The sequence below is a fragment of the Astatotilapia calliptera genome, chromosome 16 (genome assembly GCF_900246225.1).
Source record: "Astatotilapia calliptera chromosome 16, fAstCal1.2, whole genome shotgun sequence".
Taxonomy (NCBI): domain Eukaryota; kingdom Metazoa; phylum Chordata; class Actinopteri; order Cichliformes; family Cichlidae; genus Astatotilapia; species Astatotilapia calliptera.
Window position 1 is genome coordinate 2,455,624 of NC_039317.1, and position 12,073 is coordinate 2,467,696.

Consider the following 12,073-nt stretch of genomic DNA (forward strand, 5'->3'; position numbering starts at 1 on the left):
TTGTTCTCTTTAAGCACCTTCTTCGCTGTCGCATATTCCTTTCTTCTTCTTTGTATCTCCGGGGCATAGTCATTGTCCACATATATCCTAGAATCCATAAAGTTGAAGCCCTTAGCCTGCCATGCCTTCTTAATAATGTCTTCTTTGTTACGATAACTTGTGAGTTTAACTACAATTGAGCGTGGAGGGGCTCCTTCCGGGGGTTTTTTGCCACCGGCTCGATGTGCTCTTTCAATTCCCAACACCGTGGGGCGGGAGAGACTCATTGTCTTTTCAAATAGAACCTCTACAAAATTGACAACGGATGGAAATTTGTCCTCTTCCCCTTCCCTCACGCCATATATTCTAAGATTCTTGCGACGTGACCGTCCCTCTAATTCCAGTAGCTTAGATTCGCATCGCAACTGAAAATTTGCCATTTCAATTAGCAGCTCCTCCGAGGCCTGGATTCGAGTCTCCATTACGTCTATGCGTCCCTCTGCTTCGTCGAGTCTTATACCAATGCCGACGACCTTCTCCCTTATAGCATTAAACTGATCATTTGTGTCTTTTCTAAAAGCACGTAATTCTTTTAATATCATGTCCATCGTAGCTGGGTGGTCCTTCGCTGTGGCGTTAGCATCGGGTTGCTGGTCTTCTTCCATGTTGCTGCTAGCTTGCGACGAAGCATCTTCTTCCGCTTCAGTACGTTCTCCTACATCCTTTTCTTGGATTTTCTGGGCATTTCTATTCCTTGGTATAGTACCCCACAAAGATAAATCCAAACTTTTTATGTTTCGAGTTAGGTAAATTGGGGTAGAAAAAATGTCGGGAGCAACTATCCTACACCGCCATCACACGACCCGCCAAACCGGAAGTCCTGCCTGGACTTGTATGAAAATCACAGCAGGGTTTCAAAATCCCCAGAGCAGCAGTCAGATCATTTTAGGTGGCTTTAATTCAGACACAGATTTTGCTCTTTGAATATGTTTTATACAGGGAGTGCAGAATTATTAGGCAAATGAGTATTTTGTCCACATCATCCTCTTCATGCATGTTGTCTTACTCCAAGCTGTATAGGCTCAAAAGCCTACTACCAATTAAGCATATTAGGTGATGTGCATCTCTGTAATGAGAAGGGGTGTGGTCTAATGACATCAACACCCTATATCAGGTGTGCATAATTATTAGGCAACGTCCTTTCCTTTGGCAAAATGGGTCAAAAGAAGGACTTGACAGGCTCAGAAAAGTCAAAAATAGTGAGATATCTTGCAGAGGGATGCAGCAGTCTCAAAATTGCAAAGCTTCTGAAGCGTGATCATCGAACAATCAAGCGTTTCATTCAAAATAGTCAACAGGCTCGCAAGAAGCGTGTGGAAAAACCAAGGCGCAAAATAACTGCCCATGAACTGAGAAAAGTCAAGCGTGCAGCTGCCAAGATGCCACTTGCCACCAGTTTGGCCATATTTCAGAGCTGCAACATCACTGGAGTGCCCAAAAGCACAAGGTGTGCAATACTCAGAGACATGGCCAAGGTAAGAAAGGCTGAAAGACGACCACCACTGAACAAGACACACAAGCTGAAACGTCAAGACTGGGCCAAGAAATATCTCAAGACTGGTTTTTCTAAGGTTTTATGGACTGATGAAATGAGAGTGAGTCTTGATGGGCCAGATGGATGGGCCCGTGGCTGGATTGGTAAAGGGCAGAGAGCTCCAGTCCCACTCAGACGCCAGCAAGGTGGAGGTGGAGTACTGGTTTGGGCTGGTATCATCAAAGATGAGCTTGTGGGGCCTTTTCGGGTTGAGGATGGAGTCAAGCTCAACTCCCAGTCCTACTGCCAGTTTCTGGAAGACACCTTCTTCAAGCAGTGGTACAGGAAGAAGTCTGCATCCTTCAAGAAAAACATGATTTTCATGCAGGACAATGCTCCATCACACGCGTCCAAGTACTCCACAGCGTGGCTGGCAAGAAAGGGTATAAAAGAAGAAAAACTAATGACATGGCCTCCTTGTTCACCTGATCTGAACCCCATTGAGAACCTGTGGTCCATCATCAAATGTGAGATTTACAAGGAGGGAAAACAGTACACCTCTCTGAACAGTGTCTGGGAGGCTGTGGTTGCTGCTGCACGCAATGTTGATGGTGAACAGATCAAAACACTGACAGAATCCATGGATGGCAGGCTTTTGAGTGTCCTTGCAAAGAAAGGTGGCTATATTGGTCGCTGATTTGTTTTTGTTTTGTTTTTGAATGTCAGAAATGTATATTTGTGAATGTGGAGATGTTATATTGGTGTCACTGGTAAAAATAAATAATTGAAATGGGTATATATTTGTTTTTTGTTAAGTTGCCTAATAATTATGCACAGTAATAGTCACCTGCACACACAGATATCCCCCTAAAATAGCTCAAACTAAAAACAAACTAAAAACTACTTCCAAAAACATTCAGCTTTGATATTAATGAGTTTTTTGGGTTCATTGAGAACATGGTTGTTGTTCAATAATAAAATTATTCCTCAAAAATTGCCTGATTGAACATCAGCTAGATCCAATGCAATTTGCATATAGACCCAATAGAGGAGTGGAGGAGGCGCTTTTGACTCTACTAAATTTGATTTAATAACGCTCTATATTAACAGTTACACACTATATAAAACAACTTTATAGAATAATATTTGTTCGCAGATGTTGGCAGTAGAGCAGAATATGGCCAAAAATATTTATCACGATATATATTTGAAAATTTGCGATAACGATATAACCGACAACATAATTGATACGAGACAAAATACAACTCCACAACATTACTAGCGCAAAAAGACAACCTTCCATTTATTTTCACTTAAACAAGAAGCTGGTTTTTATGTACATTAAAGCTTTATAAAAATGTAACAGTGCAAATGCAAATTCCTTGCTGAAAGTTTAACCAAAAGGCATTTCCAGTAGAAATGGGCTGACATATCCTGAGCATAACCATGTATAATATCCACTGAAGTTAAAAAGATGCCTCCGCTTCAGCCTCGTCTGGTCCAGCCTCAGCTTTCGTCTCACCTGGTGCTGCAGGGGCCACGCAGCCGTCAGGTCCCCAACTGCCGCCTCAACATCGTCAGTCATCTGCCAGGCCGCATGTTGGGCATCTTCGCCACCATGGCCGGCCTCCGGAACTACTTTCACGCCACTGCCTACTGCGTGGCCGGCCTCCGGACCTGCCCCACTGCCGCTGCCTGTCACACGGTCGGCCCCCGGAACTGAACTGTTTTGGCCTCCGGCGCTGTCGGCCTCCGGGTCGGCCCCCTGAACTTGTCCGTCTGGGCCTTTTTGGACTATGTCCCCCCGTCCTGGACCCCCACCGCCTGCCCTGGTCGGGTCGTTTTCGGTTTTTAGGGGTTTTTTTTGGGGGGGGGGTTGGGCAGTTTTTGTGTTTCTGCTGGGCTGTCTGGAGCCAGCCCTTGAGGGGGGGGGGGGGGGGTACTGTCATGGTCCTGAGTCTGAGGACTCAGTGTTTTGTTTCCTTATGCTTTTGTTCATTCAGAGTGTGTATTCTGTGATTTTGCCATTTGTTAGGTTTCTGTTCTTTGCCTGCCTGCTCCCACTTCTCTGTGTTCCCTCTGTCTGTCCATGGTGTTATTGTGTCTGCTCATGAGTCTGCCTGTCAAGTTCAGTGTCCTGTCTGGTTCTCTGTGTCTGTTAGTTTCCTGTTTTATTCTGAAAGTTCATGTCTCATGTCAGTGTGTTCAGTTTTACCTCTCCCCTGTCTCGTTAGCCTAATTGCTCCCAGCTGTGTCTCCCGCCTGTGGCCCATTCCCTGATTACTCCCCGTGTATTTAAGCCCTGTGTTTTCCTGTGCTCTCTGTTGTGTCGTCTGTTTAATTCCATGTCAGTCTGTGTTATGACATGCATAGGTTCTTTCTCTTCAGCACCCTCTGCTGGTCATAATGGGAATACTCACCAGCTTTTATTTTGGTGGGGCTTTTCTGTGTTCCTGTGGGTAGAGGAAACGGGAAGCTGGTCGCTTGTTAGCCTGCAGAATATGTTGTTGCTCTTTAAAACGTTTCTGCCTTGGAGAGTTATTGCTTGTGAGTATTAATGTACAACATGTTTACAAGTTTATTTGGTGCATTTATATTACATAGATTTGTTTAGAAACCAGTTATTTCATCTGCTATGTTTATCTTTGAGGAAGCTAAACTCGCTAAGTTGTATTGTGATCAATACTGAGTCGCTGTTGATTACACATACTATATAACAGTATAGTTCATATCCTAGAAGTGTGTGTGTAAAAAGGAAAAGACATCTTGTGACATTTACTTTGTGTTTGTTTTTAGTTTTACGGGAAGAAAAGGATGTCAATCATTGAACTACTGACGAAGTAAAAAGCCTTAAACTTACTTCCGCCTCCAATGTTCATTGAAACCGTTAGCTGTCTGTCAAGTTGGGCAAAGGGACGCACAATAAGGACAGAACAGTCTGCATTATTCTATGTTACTCGGTACTCATTCTGCGTCTCTCTGCCATCTCTCTTTGTGCATTTTGCTCCTCCTCCGTGTTTGGTTTAAGTTTTGTTCGTTAGTTTTCCCAGTTTAGGTTTGTTTACTCCCCGCTCTGCTCTTCCTGTTTTGTCACCTTCTCACCACTGTAAATAAACACTCACTCGCACCCCAGCCAGTACCTGCATTTTGGATCCTTTTTTCACACACCACACGACTGCCCCCAGCCGTGACAAAAGAGGTGCTTTGCAACATTAAACTGCAGTGTGCAGTACGTATTTTTCGGACCATAAGGTGCACAGGATTATAAGGCACATTAAGCGAAACAAAGCAGTCAGATAAATCAAACTTTATTCAACTCATTCTTCTTGCTTCCTCCACTTCTGTACCATTGATTCATTAATGAATGAATTCTGCTCTATTCCCATGTTGTTGCAGTATATTAATGACTAACCTCGTATTGTGGATGGATTATCTCAGTTGTTCTGCTGACTGAAGTTTGGTCCGTTTACAGCATCCTGCCATGCGATTGCATTTGTCTCTAACTATCAGGAACTTTAACGTTAACTTTTGTGAGTGGAAAAGTGTTAGTGTCCGTCCTCCAGCTTCACTGTTTATGTTATGCTAACATAGCTGTGTCGCTAGCGATCAGGTAGCACATCATTATATACCAGCTAGCCCAACTTCAGTAACCCTAAACGTCACTGCTGTTTAGTTTCCTGTCTTCATTTATGTTGGAAGTGATAGCAGAGCTGTACGTTTGAATTTTTCCAGAAATCTCTCACTCAGAACATGCAATATCATGCTTAGGTAACTAGTGTGGCAAGACGAGGTTGGGATATAAAGTAAATACTCTTCAGTTTTAAAGAACGACAACGCCACCCTGGGAATTTCACCCAGAGAATACTGGAAATAACACTAAATCACCAAAAAGGCACTTAGGTTCGCTATACTCAATCCAGAGACGAGGTTCAATAATAAACAAATTGACAATTTATTGGTAATTATTTAAAACACCGAATAAAAGCATAATCATAAATATTCAAGTACAAATATGCTTAAAAAGGTATTCAGAGCTGAGGCTTACCAGTGGAGGGGCAGGGATGCCACACACAACTAAAGAAAGAAAACACACCAAAACACAAGTGCAACACACTATCACACACTCACACTAATAAACTAGACAAGGCAGGTGTGTACACTCAAGGGATCCCACCACCAAGGCACCCTAGTCTCCTCCACGTCGGCACTCCGCATCTGAATAAAAGAAACAAAGAAAATTTTAATATATTACAACAAACTAATGTGTAGCACCAGGGGATAACCCAACTGCAGGACCACACTGGTGATCTACAGCTAGAAAAAGGGCCTCCCACCAGTGGTGTAACAGAAAATCCAAACTACAAATCAAAAGCAATAAAACATACAATCTGGATAAAACTCTAAAATCTGGAGCAAACGGAATCGCCGTACTGCTCCAACTTGCCGTCCACACGACGAAAAGTTAACAGTCAATCAATATGCACGCCAGCTGACTCAGATAACCGGCATGCATATGGCCGTTGTCCACGCCGACGTCCACTGTAAAAGCTGACAGCAGCAGGGAGAGAATTCTCACAACGGGAACAGACGGTAAAAGCACAGCAAAGCAAAACAGCAGCACTTCAGTTCGCGTAGCTTGGCGCAAAACTACGGCCCACACTTCCTGCGAAACATAATAAATAATTACTATAAAAGAACAATAGAAGGCAGAGAGCGTAACAAAAGTTGATTATGTACCAAGTAAGCCGTGTCATAGAACGTAAGCAGAATAGCTCAGAGGAGGCTTATATAGCTACGACCAGCCGCGATGGAGGCTTCAGAAGAATAACCCGCAAATGATCTCCACCACACCGAGGGGAAGTCAGGTGACCAAAAAGGAGATCACAGGCAAGCGACGCAGAGACACTCAAATGGCCACTATTTATACCAGCGCCCCCTAATGGGCCAGGCTGAAAGTGGGTTGGACTGAAGGATAACATTCATCCTGCCACACTAGCAAAACTAGCGAGCTAACTTCCGCTAGCTTCCTGCTAACTTCTAACTCCGTTAAATGTAATAAATTTTGTTTTCATGGATGCCTGGAAGTTAAACTTCATAGTTTCACCTGGTTAAGCAGCAATGCTGATCATTTTATTAAAGATGAAAGAATTTAAACAGTTTTTAACTCTCAGTGATGCTGCAGTGTTCGTTTGACCTGAAGAATTCGGAGTTTAGGACCCAGATTACTCCCAGATTTAAGAGCATCTTAGTCCGACAAATACGGTAATAACGACGGCCGCTTGCATGTTCTGCAAAAAAATGTGCTTTGTCATGTATTTGACTGAGAAACACCAAACCAGTTCCACATCACTGAAGTTGCACCATTTTTACAAACCAATTCTGGTTCATCTGTTTCACTCAACAATCGGCCATGTGTGTATGAAAACAAAGGCACTGCGCATGCGGGTTTTATTCATATTCTATCGCGATATTTCATTTTCCTATCATTGCCTAACATTATATTGGTATTACCGTGAACGGTATAATATGGCCCAGCCCTAGTTGGCAGCTATCAGCGAATAGTTATCAGCTATTTTGAAACAAAAAAAGACTTTTTATCCATAACAAAAACTCCATAACAGCAAATGAACTGTGAAGCAGAAAATACAAATGCTATTTATAGTCTCCACACAACAATGATAAGAAAAATAAACTGTGCCAATATGGCATGTTTGGTATTACAGGGATACACATGTTAATGTGATCTCTGGTCTCCCACTCAGAGACACAGGTCTCCGAGTATCCAGCATTCAGACGGCTACCTGAGGACACTCATGTGAGAGAAAATCTGCTCACACAGACATGTAGAGCCAAGTACTGTCAATAAGACCTCTGTATTGTTCTGAAGACAGTTAAACTAGTCAGGTAGTGATGTCCAGCAGGTGAAAATGCAAGCTCCATGAACATGCACAGCTATGGATTCCAGCTGCGTTCGTAGTTCTCCAACCCCACAGAGTCGAACTTTCCAGTTCGATCAGCTGCATTTCGATGTCCTCTGTGTCCAGATGGTGAGACAAATCCAGCTGCTCATTAAAGCTTTCTGGTTTGATCAGTCTTGAGTCTACAGATGTATCCGTGTATTTCCGTGGTGCTGATGCTGCGCTGAGCGGACAGCTCCTGAAGCATTTGAAGTGTCGCAATGTGGAAATTTCAATATCGCTTGAAAACAATGCCAGCTAGCGCAACGTCCCTCTGGGCTAAGGTAGGGTAGGCTAAGTTGTTTTTAGCCAATTACAAGCTGAATGTGGTTGTTGGGGTTGTTAGCTAAGATACCATCATTAAGAAGTGGCACAACTAATGTGTCTATGCGAGCTAATTTGCGATGTGCACCTCATTTATTGGTTAATGCACATTTTCAGATTAATTCACTGCGTGTTGTGCCATCAGTTAACCCTTCGCATGCCAGCTATGGCATGCATGCCCAGGGTTGCAGACCCCTGATGTAGAGAGTAAAGGGACTTTTGCAAGACTTCTTTTCATCAATTTTTCTTCTGCTTTTAATGCAATACAGCCCCATATTTTAATTAAAATACTTTTAGAACAGTTTGAAATCAAGAAAAAGCTGGTGGGCTGGATTCTAGATTAAATGGGGTTCTGTCTGAGTGTTCTCCTCCACAGGTTCTCCTCAAGGGTGTGTCTTATCGCCCTTATTATTCATTCTTTATCCAGTCTTTAAGTGATGACGTGATAAATCCTGCTTCTGGGCCCAAAGTAGTCAGCATAGGCTGTTGCATGTGTTTTTAACATGTTTTAATACTTTGTATCTTGTTCTATTTAATTTCAACAAGCCCCTAAAAACAGTCAGTGATCACTGTCGGCTTCTCTTGGTTTTCATTACCTCTAATCATTTTAAAGCTCAGTTTTTAAACCCTTACAGCCCATACAGCAGTATATTAATGACTAACCTCGTATTGTGGATGGATTTTCTCGGTTGTTCTCCTGACTGACGTTTGGTCCGTTTACAGCATCCTGCCATGAGATTCCATTTGCCCCTATCCATTGAAAACTCTCACATTAACTTTTATTGAGTGGAAAAAAGTCCTCCACCAGCCTGTCCAAAAATTCACATCCCAGGGCTTTTTTCTGGCATCCCAGACGTTCAGGCTGTCGACAGACAGCAACGAGACTGCTCATTACATGCAAAGGCTACATCCTAATATGAAAAATTATTTTTATCAGCGCACATACAAGCAATGGCCATGTGACTTTGCACAAATTACAGTTTTCAAAGAATCAACTCTGACAGAAACATCAAGACTCTTCGTAGTGTGACAGGTGAGACCTGAGTCTGGGAACCGGCCCTCGTATATAGGGCTGGGTTTTCCCCTTTCATATGCACAGGTGCAGGTAATTAGTTGATCTTTTGTGTGAATCTGGAGCTGTGTGAATGCCTGGTCTAAGCAGTGCTATTTGGCCTTTTAACTTTTCTAAGACAGCTTAATGTGGGTGGCATAGCCTTCTATTGGAGATGTGGATCACAGAAAACGTTCTGCTCAAGTTTTGGTAAAGTTTTCTTTGCAAGCTCCCTTGACGTCAATGTTTAAAGTTATTTTTACCCCTTTAGGAAAAAAGACTGTTTCATGCCTGTAGGGAAACTTGTAGTGGACTCTGCCCACTCTTGCCAATACTTATTAAGATGTGACCCTAACCTAGAGACAGATGGCCAAGCTGCTACTGCTGGGGTGGATTTCTGACTGACTGGGCTGAGGTCCTTAAACGCCTATGGCCATTGCAATTTGTTTTAAAACTGGTTTAACTTGACAGCAAAGAGCTGAGGACTGTTCTTATTTTTGTGGTTGCTTATTTTGTTTATTTATTGCTATTTTATTGTATTAGAAAGCACCAATTAATGCATTGATTGTGTTTTAGAGTGATTTAATCACTTCTTATCATTGCAGACAGTGAACGCGCTGCATGGAAATTTAGATTTTTCTCATTGCTTTTTGCATGTACCGTGGTGAGCTTGAGTGGTGATGGGCATTGAACGCACAGTGATCTACACTTGAATCTAAATGAGCAAAAATATACACAAGAAAATTGTCCAATGTGACACATGGTGTTGGGCATTAATATATTCCCTGCAGTGCTTATCCTGTCTTCTTCATGCTATCATAAAATTTTCTAGTTTTTAATGTATCTAATAAAGTAGATCTTTGTTTATTGTTTATTAAATTGTAAATTGTTTGATTGGTGCTACTGTATAGAAATATTTTGTATTAGCATTAAGCCTTGTGAACTGACTCAGTTCCTATTACAACAGCACCTCCCACAGGTCACACTAGAGTATAACAGTTATAGTCAGGGAGGGGACCAGAGTAATGTCTCGGAACTAAAGAAATACCAAGTGGAAATGGACACAGGCAAAAGGAGAGCATGCAAACTCTCTCAGAGGACCTGTATTTAAGTGTCATTGAAGAGATACGAACCAGGAACACTGTCGCTGTGAAGCAGCGTGCCAGGGTTCCTGGGTGTTCTCCCACTGTTTTCAGTTGTTTCATGTTCCTCAAAAGAGGAGGGACTTTAGTCATCAAGTGAGAAAGAATCTTAGAAGAGGGACAACGTTATAACATTTGAGTTTGTTAGAAAGGTGTCAGGGGCTCATAAGCACTTCTAACTGATGATGGCAGAAACTGAACTCTGCTTTCCAAATCTCAACTCCTCCTGCAGTAGAGTAAAGCGTTCTCCCTCAGACTCAGTGCTTATTTATGTAATCCTAACCATCATTTCTCTTCTTACTGTGGCTCTAAACCTGCTGGTCATCATCTCCATCTCCCACTTCAAGTAGATACTTAATACATTTATAAGTCTAGCAGTTGTACAGGAGAAAATGACTGACATAAAATAAGTTAAACAGAACAACTTTTTGACAATGTTTTGATGTGGATGATCGGCTGGAATAATTGATGCTACAAATAATATATATTTTCTATCTCTCATCTCTCCAGGCAGCTCCACACTCCTACAAACCACCTCCTCCTCTCCCTGGCAGTCTCTGATTTCTTTGTGGGTCTCAATATGTGCTTTCAAAGTATGCTCGTAGATGGTTGTTGGTATCTTGGTGACCTCATGTGTGTCTTGTATTATGTTTTCGACATAGTTGTTACTTCTGCCTCAGTAGGAACCATGGTGCTCATTTCAGTTGACCGTTATGTGGCCATTTGTGATCCTCTTCATTATCCCACCAAAGTCACTCCAAAAAGAGTTCAGACCTGTGTCTTAATGTGTTGGATTTGCTCGCTCCTAGTAGTCGGTGTGCTCTTGAAGGATAACCTGGATAAACCAGGTAGATTTAATTCCTGCTTTGGAGAGTGTGTGATTTATGTTGACTTTGCAATACAAGTTACCGATCTTATTTTGACAATCCTCCTTCCCATTACTGTCATCGTAATTTTGTATGTAAGAGTATTTGCCGTGGCCGTGTTTCAGATTCGGGCCATGCAACCTCATGTTCCAGCTGTCACACAGAGGGGGAAAGTAAGTCCAAAAAAATCTGAACTGAAAGCAGCTAGGACTCTTGGCATTGTTATTGTTGCATTTCTGATATGCCTATTCCCATATTACAGTGTAATACTCTCAGGCCAGGACACACTGCTTGATATTTTATCTGTTACCTTTTTTTATGTTTGTTTTATTTTAATTCCTGTCTCAACCCTATCATCTATGCCTTTTTCTACCCATGGTTTAGAAAATCTGTTAAACTTATTGTTACATTTCAAATAGTCAAGTCTGGCTCCAGTGATGCCAGCATGCTGTGACTGAAATAAGCCCTTCAAGTCAAGCCAAATAAATAAAATAATATTTCCATATTTCAAATTGCAAATATATATTATATTATATATAAACTGCAATAGAAAAGAAGAAGATTACTTCTTCTTTTCTATTGTTGGCAGCCAGTTAGCCTGTGGCCTCAAATACATCAAAAATATTTGTTTTGGTTCCTTAGCCTCTAAAAACTTAAAATTGCAAAATAAGATAAAAGCAAAAGCAAGTAAAAGCAAGTGCCCCAGATAGATAGATAGATAAAATCTCAGAAAAATAATTACATCAATTGTATGTTGTATATACTTATTAGAGGTACTTGAGCAGCTTGACAACATTTTAAAATTTTACGCGGCGCAGTACTTTTTTGTTGGTACTATTATATAATATCAGAATGCCATGATGTCAGTTTCTGCTGTATATCCAGCCTCTCTCAGTATTTAATCTCTTCATATAATCTTTGATTAATCATCCTGGGTCCTGTGGGAGCCATACGATGTTTCTTTCTGTACTATATTCTTGATATCAATATTTGTCAATCCATTGTAATGCACTTGCAATTATTTGTGACATGCTCTGAAAGTCTTCTCTAAATAAATAAAATTGCTGCATTGTTCTTGAAAGAAAAAAAATAGCATAAGCTTAAAAGGAAACACGACGGGCTACCGCGATATCATTATTTACATAATAATTGTGATAGTGAGCAATAGAATGCATACTGTCATCAAGTGTTGACATATTCAACTAATTTATTTGTTTGTA

The 12,073-nt window shown here is 41.5% G+C and overlaps 1 pseudogene; it reads left to right on the forward strand.

The window, feature by feature from the left end:
• The first annotated feature begins 10,172 nt into the window (after positions 1–10,172).
• On the forward strand, positions 10,173–11,307 carry LOC113008501 (trace amine-associated receptor 13c-like; annotated as a pseudogene).
• The last annotated feature ends 766 nt before the right edge of the window (positions 11,308–12,073 follow it).